Here is a 19,320-nt window from a genome sequence, read left to right as displayed (position 1 = left end):
TTATTTTACCTCTTTTTGACTTTTTTTTTGTACTATATTAAGTATTGTACGATTAACCTTAGATTAGGCAGAAAAAAAAAATAAGTGAAGATGAAATTGAATACCTTTTTTTCCAATGATATAAAATGCCAACTGTTATCTCAAAACCCTACTTTCCAATTGTTAATTTTGCGATATTGAAGATGAAATTGAATACCTTTTTTTCCAATGATATAAAATGCCAACTGTTATCTAAGTAACCTAGAAAGTCAGTCACAATTAAACTAGAAAATTCGAAATATAGGACGCAAGTAAAAACCAGGAACTAAAAATTAGCCCTTACCAAATGAAAAGTATGCATTAAAAAATTACATAAAGTCCTAGATTTATTAAAGGATTTATGTTTTCGTTCTTCTTTTTTAGGCACTTTTAATCAACCCCTGGAAAAGGAAAAGTTTTTAAATCCAGCAAAAAAAAAAAAAAAAATCATACTATTTTTTTCACAGCTACAAAATTTTACCTTCCATTTATTAAACTTGCAAGCTACCCAGAGCGTCACAGTAATACGGGAAAATAAACTGTTAAACAAATCCATTATTTTCCATAATATAGAGAACAAGAGAAAAAACAGATAACTGAAAAGTAACATTTGCATAAGTATCAGTGAAACCAAAAGCATAACTGATTAAAAAATGTTCGCTATTCTCTTTCATAGTTAGTATTTTTAAAATAACCGCTGGAAAAGAGAAAGTTTTTAAATCAAGCGGAAAAAATAAGTGAAATTGAAATTTCATATTATTTTTCTCACCGTTACAAAATTTTATCTTCTATTTAGAAACCAGCAAGTTACCCAGAACGTCCCAATAATACGGGAAAATAAACTGTTATGCAAATCCATTTCTTTTCAAAATATGGAGAACAAGGAAAAAAACAGATAACGGAAAAGCAACATTTGCATAAGTATCAATTAAAACAAAAAAAAAAAAGAAAAAAACAAATACTGATTAAAAATTTTATGTTTTTCTCTTTCTTTTTGAATAATCTTAAAGCAACCGCTGAAAAAGAGAAAGTTTTTAAACTAAACACAAAAACAATGAATGAAAACCTACCTCCCCCTCCCCCTATAAATCTTTAACTTCGAATTAAAACTGAAACTATGTGGTAACTAATGCTTAAAGCTACTGATGCAAAATCCTATTATAAGTTACGTCACATGACTTTAAAAAACCGCAAGCATAACTAAAACAGACTTTGCGAACATCAGATCCCGGACTCAACCAACAAGCATTTAAAAGCAGGGGAAGGGAAATGTTAGTGACACGTGTTCTTTTATTGTAGCTCGGGGTGAACTAATTTGGAGGGAAGATCTTCCCCATTATGTATTCCCCCCGAGAAATAAATAAATAAAAATTGGTAATGGGAGGATTATTCAAGTTACCCTTCACTTGAGGGGGTTAATTTCGGTGATTTCCTAATAAAGCTCGAGTGGAAGCTCTCCTGTTGAAGATTTAGGGCTTTGTCGCATCCAGTGTTCCTTCGTTTTGAGTGATATCATTTTCCGAAATCGATATGGAAAAGTTTAGCTTTACAGTCATTGAGAATATCGGTACACAGTTTCTGATTTAATGGTTTCGATGGATCTCAATATAAAATGTTTCCTTTTTTTTCCTTTCCTTTTTTTTAAATTGAACTATTAAAGATTGAAAACATTTCCTCATGAAAAAAAAGAGAGGATTTTTTGTTTTTTATGTACATCTTAAACTTACCTGAAACTAAATTTATAAAGCTTTACGACGCTCCTGAATGACCCACTATATATTATGAAGGTTTGAAATAAAAGTCTAAAAAGACAAAAAATATCAGGAAAACTTAAAACGTATTATTAAGGTATATTTATTAACGCGTTAATAAAGATTAGTTCAAATTATGCAGCGCACGGATGCAGCAGTTGCCTGTTCGTTACTAATGAAGGATTAAGTAATATTCCGATCCCCCAAAGTCTAACTAGGTTTTCTCCAGAAAAAAAAAAGACAGATCGTCATTTAGAATGGTGTTAGTTGGCTCATTTTATCTATGCCGCCAATGCCTCAAATCATTTGATGTTGTTGCGCATAACTAAACTTTGGTTTGTTGTTAAAATTTTAATTTATATTACTATCAATAATATGCATCTATTTGTTTTAATTTGTTGATATTATGATTTTTCTATATCATAATAACTGAAAATTTTGAAATTATTAAAAATATAGTTCACTTTCACAAAATAAAAAAAAATGTTTTGTGGAAAGATTTCACCTGTTAATCGGATGTAACTTGCAAATGAACATAGCTTTTCAGTATGTAGATTTAAGTAATTATCTTTTTTTTCTTAATTGCTTCCTATTCGCGACTAAAATTAAAATCATACGTTGTCGCATTTTAATTGAAATTCTTCTAAATGTTTTCCACTACTTATTTCAGAAACTACTCAGAACAATTTTAATACAAGAAGTCACCTCAAATATTGCTACCGGATATTATGAAAATTACCCCGGGCTACTTCTCCATTTTACCAACTTTGCCATAAATAGAAATGGCTATAAAATATTCCATCTCATTACCCACCGGTTCTCAACGGGTTCATCTAATTTTCCATTCACCCCGCTGCAAATTTTCCACGGTGCGATGAAATAATCAAAAAGCCGAAAAATATCGCCGGACAAGTGCATTACGAAGTACATAGAAGCATCTACCTCTTCTGGAAACGAATACCCACCACTCTCCCTGATGATACAAAGTTATTAATAATTTCCCGCTTTTCCTAGCAGCTAATGACGACCATGCCTTAAAATGCGTTCACTTGCTGAAAAATCATCCACTCTTAGCCACAGAGCAACGACGCGGAACCATTTCGGTCTCTAACGTCGGTGGCCTATTATTCATGTTCGTTTTGGCGGCGTTGAATTATTTATCTGCGTTGGCGCGATTTCGACAATCATCGTCGTAGTCGTCGTCATCGTTTTGCCGGTGCACGATTCGGTGGTCGCGCCTCCCCCTTTTTCCGCCTGGTGCCCCCTCGCTTTGTATACGCCACTAACTGCCTTAATAAGTTTCGCGATAAAGTATGTCTTGGAGAGTGAGATTTCGCTGAGTGCCAGGCTGACGCTTGTGTGATTTTAGCGCAATTTTTGGCGGATAAAATTCCGCCTTGAGAACGATATCTCGGCGAATTTTATCCGCATATGAGCCATGAATGTACATAAGTCGTATTTTGGGGAACTTGTCCTATGCCTCTTGTTCAATCAAGGGAAAAATTGTTTTCAATTCGAAAAGTTTAAGAGGTAACTGAAAAAGGAACTGTGTCAAACTTCTGGAAAAAATCTCCCCTCCTCCATCTTTACTAATAATAAGGCTCAAAGTTTCTCTGTCTGGAGGATATCTGGATCTCTGTGACGCGCATAGCGCCTAGACCGTTCGGCCGATTTTAATGAAATTTGGCACAAAGTTAGTTTGTAGGATGGGGGTGTGCACCTCGAAGCGATTTTTCGAACATTCGATTTCGTTCTTTTCCTATTTCAATTTTAAGAACATTTTCCGGAGCAAAATTATCATAAGATGGACGAGTAAATTACGAAATTATCATGACGTGGAATGGGAGAGCGAATGAACATAGCCAATTGGCGAGAAATTCGTCATCCATTATTTGTAAATGTACAGGCGCATCGAATGACCTTTTAATTTTCAACTACGGGCAAAGCCGTGCGGGTACCACTAGTTTTAAATAAAAGGAAAAAAAAGGAATAATTTTGAACCATTTTGCAATAACATTTTGTAGTATCTTGAATCAAAATATGAATTTCAACCCAGGAAAGAAATATTTACATTACGAAGTATCTTTTTCATTTTAAGAAGTTTTCAGACAGGGGTATTCCCCTCCCCTCCCCCTTATATAGATGTAATTTCATAAATATAACTCTTCTATGACACAAGAAGGTTTAGGTTTATTATTTTAAACTCTTAAGTACTCAAACTGCAGAAACCTTTCACATCAAAAAGTAGTTAAAAAAAAAGGAAAGAGCAATTTTTGTTGCAAAAATAATGAGCAATAAGAAGTTTTATTATCATGGTTTTTTCATTTTAACGGTGAAACCTTTCATATTCCTCGTTTTGCACTTACGTAAGAAGCGTTTTAAAAAATCGCAAAAATAAATAAATAAAGTAAAATAATTTTCCACCATTTCACTTGTTTTTCTTTTTGCTACATTATCTGAACTAAAAGCTCTTTTAAGACATGATTTTCCAGCCTGGATATGCAGTAACACCATCAGAATCTTCTTGAAGAAGAACAAAACATCATATTCATCTTACTACATGTATGTTGAACAAATTCTCGAAGACTCTTACTAACTTGGAGGTTTTAGCTACCTCTGATAGATAGTAGCGTCACATGAATTTCCCTATTTCACGCTTAGTACTGAAGTGGAGGGAAGCACCCTGAACTCAAAATAAATGTTAGCGACCGATCCCAGGATTTTCGGACTTTTACGAGTTTAAATATCATGTGCGGTAGGTATTTTGTGGTGACGTGGCTCGAACCCTGAACACTCCGAGTCTGAGCCTAATGCAGTGACCACGGTAGTACTCTTGACCCTTGTACTCCTGGGAAAGTGATTGAAAATCCTTGTCTTATTTTTAAATGAAGATGTAAACTGTACAACTATAAAATAAGGAACAAAACTGCAGGGAAAAGATTCTCTGTTGTTGATTATACGATTTATGACCTTTTCCTGAACTGGTTTACGCCCCTCAACTTCATGGGTGTTTTTCTCTTCTATTTCCTACTGACTGGCTCTTTTTTGAATCAATCGTTTATTATGAATTTTGTGCTCAACTTTTGTTTTGCTCATTTATTTGTTAATTTTCAATTCTTTATTCCGTTTCATTTTTATGGCTTCTAAATTGTCCCAAAGAGGTTAAAAAAACTTAAAAATAGATGCTTCCTTTATGAAAATGAATTTGTTCTCCAGTGAAAGGCTGCTTTGAATAGTTCTTTAGATAAAGAAGATGTATTAAATTATTTAGATGTTCATTTTGATTTTAGTCTCTTCAATTTTACTTTATATATAGTAAATTGTTGTACGAATGACACCTAAAAACCAATTCTTAAAGCAGATACCCGTAATCAAAACAAATTGAACAATTAAATAATCCAGGGGAAGTTTCTTTCTTAAATAAGAAAGGGAAACTCATTCCGGGATATTTTTTGGAAAATTGGTAATGCTATTTGTTTGAAAATATCAGCTGTGGGAACTGTTTCTTGGGTGACAGCTTTAAAGCACTTTACCTTCCTAACACGCGTTTTTACTTCGAAATTTTTTATTTGAAAGAGTTTAAGAGAAAATATCAACTTTGACAGAGTTACTCTACATACACCTCCATTAGAGTGAAAGTTACTGTTCCTTACAAGTAGAAAGTAAAGTTCCTTTTGGCGTCACTCACATGACCGCCAAAAATTTCCAGTAACCATAATGACCAAAGTTGCAGACAGCGTCCAATCGTCGCATTCCAAATTCCACGAGCAAACTCATGATGGGAGGGGGGCCGGGAATCTCTCCTCCCCAACTCTGATGTTCCTCTCGAAAACTTATGACACGTGCTCATGGGGAAAGAACCATTTCTGCAACGCCCCGGCGCATACGCTTGAATTCTATCTGCATACGGGAACGATTATTAGGAAGGCGAAATGACTTTTCCTCATCCAAGACAGCGCCGGATAACGAGTTGAAACGGGGGATGAAATGGCTATGTATCTGTGTCCCCCAGCAGAATGTCTCTGCTGAGCGAATATGAGAAGTGCCAACTAGACGAAAAGGCCATAACTATGGTTAACTTGGCGTGATTTTCAGTCATTTTGCGAGCAAAACTGCCTCTTGGGTGCTGTTGGATAGTGCTGCGAGAGGGTAATGGAGAGCACTTGAAAGTATAACTTATTAAAAAAATGAATTTTACTCATGTATGTTCATGTAAAATTCAGCCTACATATTGCACTTCATTGAAACAATTAATCTTTTTAATGTTTGAAGAGTCGAACCAGAAAAAGTTGCAAAGTTGATGAGTCATTTGCAAGAGTATTTTCAATTTTCAAAGATTTACAAACCTGAAGAGATTTATTTATTTATTTATTGAGGTTCTGAGATAATCAGCTAACATTTCATTTTTAAGAAGCTGTTGCTGTTGTTGTCTTGTGCCAGCTAGACTTTCGGGTGCACGGTGCACGACTTCGCTTTTCCAACTTTACCGTAATTTGGTGTGAAGTTCGACTTCTATAAGAACATGCCATAAAGACTCGCTTGCAGGGTAGACAATCATTCACAGCACAACAACATATTTACAATAAAGAAGGACAAGAACGTGATAGAGAGAAAGTATATCCATGCCCGAGGCGGAAAAATTAAGAGCCCAGAAATTTGAGGAAAGGCTTAAATGAACAACATGCAGTCGCAGGTACTAGATATACCGATATTACATTTTACCCAGACCTCTAGAATAGCAATTAAAATACATTTCGAATTATTTTTACTGTTAATTTCAAGCAGAGATTTCATTTTTTGACATTTCCTTCCGTTATCAGTTTTCCTCCTATCTGTAACATATTTTTTTTTTAGAACTGTTGTTTTTGTGGTTATTTATTACAGTCGCATCCCGATAACTCGAAGGTTATAGCTTGAATATTCCTGAATCTTGAAGTTTTCATCGGTTCTCAAACTCTTGATACTGTTGTGGAAACTTCCCATAGCTCGAACTACAAATAACTCGAACGTTTTAGATCGAGGGTCCATTGGACCCTTGGGACTAGATTTAGACCCTTGGGACTTCGAGTTTTCTAGGGTTGACTGTGTTTTTATTATTGTTTTTACTATCATCGTCGTCATCATCATCATCATCATCTCACCACATCATTATCATTATTTTGCATTCCTCTATTATGTCCATTCCATCTTTGGAAGATAGATTGTAGAATGTTTCATGCTTGTCTTTGCTGAACTCAGCTACGTCGAGTTTACTTGATTTAGACAGGCAATACTGAATCCAGTTTTTGTTGAAATAGCAAAAGAAAGCAGTTGGGAATGTTGGAATGAGTTATATACTTTCACAAAAATTAAATAAAGTCCAGATTGCAAAAACATCAGATGCACATAAAACTTATGAATAATTACAGCCTCCTCTCTTCGAGTTAATTATGGCCAGCTAAAGCCTGGTCAGGATATGCTAAGCAAAATTTAACTTTCGGAAGTTTATAATTTCAAGAACTGTAGTATTTGTCACATGACATTGAAAACACATTTATTGAGATTTTCAACTGTTAAAAAACCATTTCAAGAAGTTTTTTGATTCTGCTTCAAGTGTTTAGGGGTTAGAAACTGTGCATCACTCCAGTACATTAACACATCCAACTAGTGGACAAACAAAACGTTTTCTGGTCCTTTTCTTATTGGAATTTTATACAAGTACTGTTGCCAATTTATAAATAAAAAATATTCTAAACTATTTTTTTAAACAAATACGTCACTGCTCTTTCATTCGGGGGGGGGGGGGGCATTCATTGATCAGTCTACGTAGTATAACTTAAAAAACGCTACCCTAAATTGCTGAAGTATCAGAAGTTGAAAAATACTCGAAATAAATAGCAAACTGGTACAATTACTAATTATAACGTGAAAATTTCAAACATTGTCTGAGTGACGTAAGATTTGGCAATGATGCATAAAATATAAAACAGTTGCTAGCAGCTATAACTCAATAAAAGCAAAATGAACTCGATAATGTAGGTATATTTCAGGTGCTCATGAGACTTATGAATAACTTAATGCCTCTGCCAGGCTGATTTCCATCAGCTAATATAGAAAATACGGTGCAAATTTGGGTTATTCAACACGTCACGTATATATATATATATATATTTCTAAATGATAATGAACAGTTGTACTTCAAAGAAGTAGTATACTGTTTTAGAGAAGTTTTTTTTATGAAGGATAACATTCTGTAGTAACATATACTATGTAAAACTGTTGGCAGCAGTTGTATTATTAAACGAAAGTTAAACGAACTCTAGGTTGCCGAAAGTCGTGTGTACATTACAGACTTATGCATAATTAAATGCTCCCATCGGGTTAATTTCCATTAGCTAATTTAGAAAACGCGGTGCTGACGGCAGGTATTCAGCATATCCGGCTGTTGATAATTGCTGCATCTGAGAAATTGTGATGCTCTTAAAATGAGAAGTACACTGGTGTAACAGTTCTCAAGCTAGGAAAGAAGAGTTTGGTGAGATATCCCACTCTGAATAAAATTTTAGTTGGGATTTTTAAAATTGAAGAAGGTGTTTTTTTTTTAATTGCTTGAGAAAAATTTTTATTTGAACAAAGTATTTTCATATCACGCAGCACAAAACTTGTTTGAGGAGCATAAAATCAAAAGAGAACGTTTCATTTGTTTGCTAGAAAAAATAGGCATCATATTATTTTCGAGATCGACTAATTTTTCCGAAGAAAAATTGACATTAAAGAGTCAAAATATCTTAATTTCTGCTACAAAGGCAAAATTCTTTTTTTTTTTATCAATCATTTACTTAAATAACGTGCTAATAAACTCCCAATTGTTGCAAAAATAAGTTAATGCCTCCAAAAGAAAAAAAAAGTTATAAAATGGCGATTTTACGAAAGTATTTTGGAGGAATTTCGGTGCACAATGGGTTAAAGGATACACTTTATAGGTGCAAGTAAGAGCAGAAGAACTCTAAGTTACAAAAGGTGTTTGAGCATTCACTAAACACATTTACATTGCCTATTTCCTTAAAAAACGAGCTGATGTGTGCATCACATGACTTTCTTTTACTCCAATTTAATGTCATTTCCCCATTACTGGCAATTTTATTGTGATTCAATAGTTTACTCTCTAAATATCACCAACAGTGGCCAAATTGAAGCAGATTTAAAAAAATAAAAATCCGACAAATTTGTCGCCAAGTTGGCGACAAAACTTGGCGACCAAAATATTGGCGATATATCGCCAAGTACCCGCCAAATAGTAACACCACTTGAGTTTACATCGAAATTAACAATGATTTCCCCATAAAAAGGGGCCAAAGACCCCTTTAGAAACACCCGAATGCAACCAAATTAGGAGATACACAACTAGACCCAACTAGGAGTCTACGTACCACATTTCAACTTTCTAGGACTTACCGTTCTTGAGTTATGCGACATACACATACGCACACACGCATATACACACATATACATACGTACATACAGACGTCACGAGAAAATTCGTTGTTATTAACTCGGGAATCGTCAAAATGGATATTTAGCGTGTCTATACGTTCTTAGGCACTTATCCACGTGTGGTCGAGTCGAAAAAAAAACTCATCACTCATTCGGGGGTGAGTAAAATGGAAATTAAGGTCGATTTTTGAGTAAAAACTTTTTCGCGAATACAGTACTTCCTTTTTTGTAAAAAAAGATGTAAAAAACGAGATAAAATAGAAAAATCGAAGATGAGAAATGTTTTCATTTTTTGAGCGTTGGAGAGGGTGGCTCAAAGCGGGTAGGTTTTCGAAGAACGCTCGAAAATTACAGTTTTTGAACTTTTATCGCAACAATTTCGTTTTTATTTCCTAGCAGAGTTCTTGAACTTCAAAGAAAAAGTGGTTTTTGTATTATTTCAAACCCAATATTTATTGGTTTATCAAACTTTACAAACGTTTGAAAAACTCGCTTTGCCCGACCAGGGAGCCCAAAGCGGGGTAAACTAAGATCATTGTGATTAGGTACATTTGTCAATCTAATATGAAGTTATAAATGATTAAAATAACTGATTAGCTACCTGCCATTATAAACATATATATATATATATATATATGTATATATTTGTTTATAAAACGTGAAGAAATAACTGATTAAATTAATAGACTAATTAATTGCCATCCTAAAAAATAACTTTTTGAAGTTATATTTATCCTTATTGAAATAGTAAATCTAAGTCAGCACACGAGTCAAAAAATCATAAATAAATACATGGTTAAATCCTCTGCCCGAGCCGCTTTACCCGAAGGCGAGTTTTTTATTTCAATAATTATAACTTTAAATTTAAAAAAGAAACAAACGAAATGACTATCATAGTTTGTAGGTGGATGGTGTCAGAAAAACGTAATATTATTGACGATCAAAAAAAAAAGCTGGTCTTCGACTAATCGCAAGTTACATAAACTTCATTTTTTTAGAAGTGAATTTTTTTTTTTTTTTTTTTTTTTTTAATTTTAAGCTTGGTCGCCTCGTGCCGTTTCACTACTGCTTCGCTGGGACAGATTAAAACTCGGAGATATTCATGTAAAAATGACACACGTATGCATCACCGGTTACACACCATGGGGGCGGGGACCATACAAAAACCTACCCTCTTTGTGCCACCCTCCCCTACTGTCCGCTAATGATGACAAGCGGAAGCAGCCCCGTTAAACTTATTTTTATTACGTAGGATTTTAGAAAAAGTTGCAGGAATCGCGCAATCCCGCACCCTACCCACGGACCCTGCATTCACCTTTCGAGGAAACATTTATCCATTTTATAGAGAAATAAGTTTTAACAGTTACAATGAAGGTATGCATCTTAAAAACCGATATGTTGAGCAATGTACATTTCGTTGAAAGTGCTAAACGAGGGTCCAGATTAAAGGAGGGTTAGACATACCTACACTTTATGAATGTTTTAATGTGTACATCGGATTAACTTCTATTTGCTGATGCAGAACGTACCAATACCGATTGTGGTCAATCATCATAGCGTGCTAAACTACGATTGTTTTTAAATGCTAGTGTAAGGTTCTACACACTGGAAATGAACACGAAGTTGCTAAAATTCCTTATAGTTTGGCAAACATTTTAAAAACGGATGTTGTTACCAAAAGGAAAATAGAGCGAAGCCTCCGATGTTTTAACTCATGTCCATCCACTTCTTTTAAATCCAGTCTGTAGCAACTTACCTCATTCGTGGAACATAAATTCTCTTAGAGGTTCTTGTTTTTTTTTTTTTTTTTTTTTTTTTTTTTTTTGGCAATTTGTTACTGTACGATAGAAAAACATTGCAAAAAAATCATAAAAAAAGCATGAATTTTTTTTGTTCTGATCTTCTGACTTTTTCAAAACTAGAACTATTGGACTTTATTCTCCTAGCTCAAAAGTTTATTAAGCATGGACTCTACCAAACTGCATTTAAACGTCATTTTACTATGAGTTGCATAGAATTTACATTAAAATATCAAACAATGTTTAAGACAAGAAAATATAACTTAAAATCCTTATGATTTTTTTTTCTAAACCAATAATTCAGAATAGGTAAATTTTACAGTACTTAAGAACTTTGCTTGGTTTTGTAATATTTTTGTCTTCAAAAACAGCTTTAGTTAGGTGCATTAGTAGGTAAAAGCTACAGAAAAGCATCTGAAGCTACCCAACCCGGAAATCCTCTCTGATATGTATAATCTATTGTGGATGTTCGTACCCAAAACCTTCGTACCAAAAATACCATGATGCACTGCTAATGCCATTCATTTTGTTGAATTTCTATTAATGGGGGGGGGGATGCTATGGGTGCCATCCCTAATTTTCGCCAGGGGGGGGGGCGATGATTCCATAAGATTGCCACTGATATAATATGACTCAGTAAAGCCTTCTACCGGGAGTTAAGTCTGAAACAATAATCTTCAATGGCCCTGTTTGAATTACTGCATCAGAAATAAAAAAAGATGTTTTCTGCTGAAAGTGTTCTGTTTTTTGTCTGAAATCCATAAATCATCTGCTCACTCCGGATTATGGGCGGATTCCGGGGTTGGGTCAAAGGGTCAGCTGACCCCCCTGTGACAAGAATTTTTTACGACTATTATAAAACTTCAACTTTTTATTTTAATTCAAAAAATAAGTTCATGGAATCAATATTAAACTTTTTCCAACCATAGTTTATAGCTGTGGTTTCATATATTTCAAAGCTTACGGTAATGTAACCAGTCTGTCTTCCTAAAGAAATGTGCAGTTGAGTTTTGCTGAAAATTTGAGGGAATATGATCCATAGCGTAGGTTGCGCTATTAGAAATTTAGGGGAAGGGGATTTGAAAGGGTTATGCTCCCATTTGGGCGGTGGTGGGGGGGGGGGGGGTGCACATCACCCTTGGAGGGGAGGCATCCCTGCTTAACTAATATTTTTTGCATAGGATATATAACATTGGCCTTTGAAACGTGACCCCCCTTGCAAAAAATTCTGGATCCGCCCCTGCTACGGACAATTATGGTATTACAATTATGGTAATAACTATTTTTAAAAAATCTTTTACAGTTACCTCAGTTAATCAAACCATTCAAATTTACATCAACGTTAGTAACCGCGGCCAAAATCAATCTATCCACGCTAAAAATGAAGCATAAATTCCTGTTTAAACACAAAAGTGATCTCAGCTTAACATTTTAGTTGAGAGAAGTATTATTCATTGGTCCCAGTCAGCCAATGAGGACACAAACCACTTTGCCATGACTGTGACGTCAACCCTCAAACTGGGAGCCATTAACGTAGCCACCTTAATACGCCCTTTACAACCGTTTTGGGTGATAACAGATCTCATAAGGAGACGAGTTTCGTCTCGCTACATAATTTCATATTAAATAACAGTCAGTGCGCTTTAAGCATGAAGCGTTGAACGTGACAACGGTCTCTGCTGTCGTTGCTTGAAAAGCTCTTATGCGGTTGTTCGGCGAAGATGAAATTCCCTTCTGAGTTAACAGTGGTAATAAATATGTTTATGTGAATTACTGCAAGATTTACTTGGTATGGAGTAAATATGGTATGGAGCGGAGACATGCTGAATATGAATATGTCATTGCAATGAAGTCAAAAAGAAGATTCCTGATATCCATTGAAGAACATACAGACGAAAAGTATTTACCACAGTTAATGAAGAAGAAAAAATTTCTTGATATCAAGAAAATGTATTTTTTGATTTAGCTAGTTGTTAATTTGCGAGTTGATGAAAATGCTCTTGGTACCTTTGAGCGACGCATACTAAGAATCATGTTTGGAGGAACACGAGTGTTGTTTCTTGCCCCCATGGCACGTAGACCAAGTATATGATACCATACAGAGGTAGCTCCTCAAGCCCACCCTAAGTCCACAGAAGCTCCACAGGGGTGCCAATACTTTTGAGAATGCGATTATGTGAAGCAAGATGGGAACAAAGACAAGATGAAAAAGTCTTGACTTTGTCTACGAATTTCATACACGGCCACTACGTAATCTGACTAAGGAAGTTTGTGCAGATCTTGTGCCCTCTTGAACAGAGACATGCCATGGTGTTTACGGGCACACTAGTCATGTGGGGGAGGAATTTTCTACGTTGAGTTTGCTCCAGCGTTATGGACAGAGGAAATCTTGGATGCAGAGGGCCTTCGCAATCAGAGGCGACAGTAGGGAGATCACTTCCCTCGTAGAACACAAGTTGATAGTTTTTGGCACAGACGCACTAATTTAGAACTTTATCATGCCTTTAAGAAATTTGATGCGGTCAAATTCATAAACAGTCAAAGATATAAATGGGCTAGCTACGAACACTAATTGAACAGTGAATGTTCTGCAAAAAAGAACTTTTTTTGGCCAAACGCGCTGACTGTAAAATGGGAAATAAATGAAAGACCAATGTCAAGAAAAGTGCGATCTGTGAGAAAATTCTTGAGAAAACGTGACCCACACTGCAATGTCTTGTCACCGAAGTACAAGTTGTTGGATTTTACTGTATTTTTCGTATATGAATATTCCTTCCAGACTAAGTCAGTCGCCAAAAGATTATTCCTTTGCGTTGAAAAAGAGGTCGTTTGTAACTCCAAAAGTATTGACATTAGTGCATTACGAACGTTGTTTTTACCGTTTTTATTGCTCTGCTTTTTCAAATCACGGTGCAGAAATTTTCCGTGGGAAAAATCCGAGTGAGATATTGCTTTCCAGCAGACATACCATTTCGGATTGGCGGTTAAAGAGTTCCCGGAGCAATGCGTTACAAAATAAAAGCCAATTTTTATCAAAATACATGTTTTTCAAACGCGTAGGGATTTGAGGCTGGAAAAATAATAACAATCCCTTGCTTTGGAAATAATAAATAATACATTTTTAAGAAAAATGCAACAAAACCGACCTAATGAATATAATTAGCTGCGTCTTGTTACATTTTTGAGTACAAGATACAATACACTTTTGGGTACATTTTTTGAGCAATGATTTGCAATAATTAAGAATACTTGTTAAAGAAAAATATATAACAAGACTCTCATCTAATGAGTTTGATAAACTAGGATTTACATTTCAAAAAGAAATATCCAAATATATTTAGCAGGAGAAAAAAAAAATTGTCTATTGTTTTGCTTGTAATCTAATTTTCCCAAAGGAGTCTTTGCTAGCATTTTAGGTAAAATAATGTTACGTTTTGTCGTTTTTCTATCAAGAAATGTTTTGCACGCTCAGTCCTCTCTAATCTCTCGCCATTTGGCCAGTGCTGGTTATACACACTTCCCATCACATTTTTTTTTTACTTTGGTTCATGTAATTGTGAAATAGGTCGATGTTAAAACTTGAACGGAAGTCATTCTTTTTAAGTTATTATACAATGTATGTAATTTAATAGATATAAGAAGAACTAATAATGCTTTCATATTATGTTTTCAAAAGATATTTTTTTAGAAGGCCGAATCGGGGATATTACTAAAGGGAGTTACGAAGACCTCATAAGGTCTTGTTTAATAATTTTAGCATTAACCTATCCATTTGTAAATATGTAAATATTTTTTCTGAGTAGCAACTCACTGCAACTCTATCATGGTTATCAAAAAAAAAAAAAAAAAAACTTGCCTACTTCTACGATAAGAAAGTATCAAAAGATTAAGTAACATTTCTCCCGTTCATGAAAACCTAAAAAAATTAGAAAAAGAGGGAACTAAAACTCAATATATCATTCAACAACTGAAATAAATGAAAAAATGCCCCTGCACATACACTGCATCATCCAATCGGATTCCGACATCATTCCAATCCGACCAATGAATGCCCACGAATCAAGAGAGAAAAGGGGGAGCAATGAGAGCAGAGGTTAGCGTAGGGACATTTTTGCCGCATCATTTGATTCCTTTTTCCTCCCTAAGGGAAGAAAAGGGGATGAATGACGAGGAATAGAAAAGATCTTTGCAGACAAGATATGGCTTGCAGGACTGCTGGCGTGAGCAGTTTCCACGGGGGGTTACACATCATCAGGGGCTATATACAACTGCTTAATGTTGAACTAGAGCGGAAAATGTTTTGATCATTGTAAATGAAATTGTATTTTCCTCACTGCATTTCATTATCTGAAACATAAATCGTAAATTCAAGCAAATTTTTCCTCTAATAAAATATTTGAATTAAAAATTAAGTAATTGGGAAAAGGTTGCTTATTACACTTACGAAAAAAAGTATATGAGAAGAAGAAGTTTTATTTTTACATCAGAGGTTTATTTCAGAATATCATTTAATTGATAAATTTTTTTCCGTAAAAAGAACAAAATTGTATGAAAAGGAAATAAATAAAAATAAAAATAAACTGATGATTTTGTGTCTTTACGTAGTTAAATGAAAGTCTCTTTATGTTGATTATTTTTGTTTCATTGAATTTTTTTTTATTGCAGTTTTTTGCAAATAGATTGTTTTAAAGTTCGGTGTTTTTCAAGAGAAAATGACAATAAGTGCGTAGTATTTTCATGAATTTTTACTAAAAATATTGCAATATTTAACACATGTATACCCGATATGTAATTCAAAGCAGCTAAGTTTTGCAATGCTACAACTGCATTCTTAGTGTAAGACATATCACTGCATAATAAATTGATGATCCAATATATCATTTATACAAAGTAATAAAACTAAACTACACTCTTAAGCAAACCGTTTTACGTATATGTACGTACTTTTATCCCTGCTATAAAAATTCCTTGAAAATGTAACTTAAACAAAAAAAAAAAGAAAACACAATATATTTCTTTGGTTAAACACCATTCTATTAAAATATTTTTCTTTAAGTTCATTTCCCCAAGAAGGCAATTATATCCCTAAACCTTTTGAAGTTTTGCACCTAATGAAAACATTTTGCACTTGTAATTCACTTTCCCCACCTGTTATTTTTTGTAATACCCCTTGATGAAAAAGAAGAGGGTGCTCTTTGCATCCAAAGCATAAGGATAAAATTAATTCACCTGCGAAATCACATCCGCATAAGAGAAATTCATTAGTCCTTTAAAGGAATTCTGTGACTTTTAAGTTACTTTAGTAAGAAACTGTATCTTCACACTTGACAGTAAACAAACGTATCAAGAAACGAACTGTTGTCAGACCGTTCTTCAAAATTTTGGAAGACAATCAGACATTTCATGTAAAGAAATAAATCGCAAGCTCTAATGTGAAAGCTCGGTGAGCCTCTACACGTACCAGTAATCTAAAGATTCATCTATTCCAAAACTACCATTTAACATCACGTAGTCAAAACTTCAAATCGTAAATCGAGTTGAAACGATTGAAAACATATCAAGTTGACTCATATGAATAAAAACAAAGACAGACAAAAGAGTAGTTTCGTAGCTGAGTTTAATTATTTCAAAACAAGATAAGTTCAAATATTCTTGCTTGCTGAAATCTATCAATTCTGTAAAAACAAAAACGCCAACCTCTTGATAACTCTCTGCTTGTTTGTATTCGATCCCCGGAAATAGCGGAAATGTCACCAACCGCAAAAGCGAAAAGAGACAGGGTAATAATAAAAAATTACGGAGCAGAGCAATGTGAAAAAATAAAACAAAACCGCAAAAGAAAAGATCCATCTCCAAAAATAAAATATAACACCGTTTTGGCGTATCGGCGCAAAAACCTTTTTCCTTGATGTAAGAGCGAAAGGCGACAAATTTGGGGCCTATTTTCCACGGGCCGCTGGGCCCTACCATCGCCCTATTGACAATTCTTCACTCTCCGAAATGGATGAATCGCAACACTACATACCGCCGATCCGCTGTTTAAAGTGAAAGGAACCAAGTTCTAGTCCTGCTTTTTTCCTCTCGGAAAATCGGAAAACATCATTATAGTCTTTAGTTAAAAGTCTAATAAAGTATTAATTTTGTCTTAAAGATGAAAATATTTTTTCATTTCAAAGATAACAAGATTTCAATACGATAAAAAATACATTTCAACTTTATTTAAATCAAAACTATCAAACTGTAAATATATAACCTGTTGACTAACATCATTTATGCCAATGCAAATAGTTTGAATTCTATGAAAGCGTATGATAATTATGTTGGAATTAATATAATACTACTACTGCTAATTTAGTCAAACTTAATACTGGAGAAACTTAGCGCTTCCTAATTGTAGACATTTGTTATTGAATTTAGAGCTATATAAACCTGTTAAAAAACTATTATTTTTTCAAAATTAGAAAAATTTAATACTCTGTAAAACTTATTGAGTTATAATATTAGCCATTTGATGTAGAATTTTGAAGGAGGCCATTTGATGTAGAATTTGGAATACTATTGCTTCTATTGAGAACAAGTTTTAGTGCCAGTTCCTAACATTAGTGCCTCCCAGCAAGAAGACAGTGGTTGTAGAATTCTGAAGCTACACAAGTCGTTTGTGGAACTTAGTTGTGGAAATCCTGTGGTTAATCTTTGTGGTTAGTAAACTTCTTGTTTCAATTTATTGAAAAAATTTTAAGCTATATAACGTCGAGTTATGAGTCATGAAAATACTAGTAAGATTTCTTCAGTTCAGAATAAGTCGAATTTCAACTCAGTACAATTCATTGTGTTTTAAGATTAGACACTTGATGTAAAATTTTAAAGAGAGTAAAATAGTCCCTATAAATAGTGTAAATTAGTAGTAGTATTGCTTCTATTGAGAACAAGTTTTAGTGGAACTTGATGTTTTGCGAATTTAGTGCTTCCATTTCTTGCAAAGTGTTGAAGCTATGAAGTCATCTACCTCAGTTGTGAAAATAATACTACTCCTCTTGCTCAGAAATCAAATTTAGTAGTCAATAAAATTTAGTATGTTTTAATATTAGCCATTTGATGTCGAATTTTGAAACATATTAAAATCGTCTGCGTAAGTAGTGAAAATACTACTACTTCTTCCATTGCGAACAGGGATTAGCCAGATTCTTTTCTGAGTACAAGTTTAAAAAAAAAAAAGATCTGTGACCCACTTCCCCCAATTAACTCTAATTTGAATTCCGAAACTTTGAATTCAAGTTATGTTTTTCGCAATCACGAGTTGCAACAAGACCCTACTGATTAGAGTTATTGTTTCTAGAAATGGCTCCCCCCCCAAGCATGTTCCTCCTCCTGGGTGGTTACGTGTGTATAGTTGTGTGTGTAGGCTTACGTGTGTGCACGTAGGCGTGTGTATGTGTGTAAAGGCGTGCGCGCGTAGGGTAGTGTGTATGAGCATGCATGTGTAGGACATGGGCGCCACCGCCCAGCAAAAGTGGATTCCGGTGGACAGTGCTCAGGACCAGCCCCGTCGCCGCCGGTGGACGGTGGTGCTGCAGCCCTGGTCCAAGCTGAAAAAGGAACCACAACGTCAAGGACTGTCAAGTGAGAACAATAAGCAATCGTGATTGCTCAATAAAACTTGATATTTCATGAACTTGTGCTTCCATTTGCTGCAAAATGATGAAGCTGTATGAAGTCAAAAATAATGCTCTTTCTCCTGTTCAGAATTAGTCAAATTTCATACCAACAAAATTTAGTACATTTTAATATTAGCCATTTGATGTCGAATCTTCAAAAACATTAAAATCGTCTGCGTTAGTAGTGAAAATACTACTACTTCTTCCATTGCGAACAAGGATCATCCAGGTTCTTTTCTGAGTAACTGAAATCCTCAGTTGTCCCGCCGGAAACCGCCAATGGATTTCCTGACAAATTATGACCACGGCTTATTTTCGCCCGTATGTATTTGGGAAAGGGGGTATGAATTATAATTCCTTTTTACGAGCTCGATACGTCAGGAAGGATACGAAAATCATAAAAACCAAAAAATGGATTTTGCCGGATTTTCTTCCGTGGAAGAGCTTGATAGAGTGGTTGTAGATTTATGAATTTCTTTTATCATCTCTCGTATTGCACGCAAGAGCGAATTCCAAAAATATCTTGTTAATGCTACATATATATATATAAACTGATGCCACTTTTCCACTGAATAGTTACTTTAAGTCGCCTTGTTTGCAGTTCTGTTTTGTTGTTTTATTTCA

The sequence above is a fragment of the Uloborus diversus genome, chromosome 4 (assembly GCF_026930045.1).
Source record: "Uloborus diversus isolate 005 chromosome 4, Udiv.v.3.1, whole genome shotgun sequence".
Classification (NCBI taxonomy): Eukaryota; Metazoa; Arthropoda; class Arachnida; order Araneae; family Uloboridae; genus Uloborus; species Uloborus diversus.
This window is presented reverse-complemented; position numbering follows the sequence as displayed.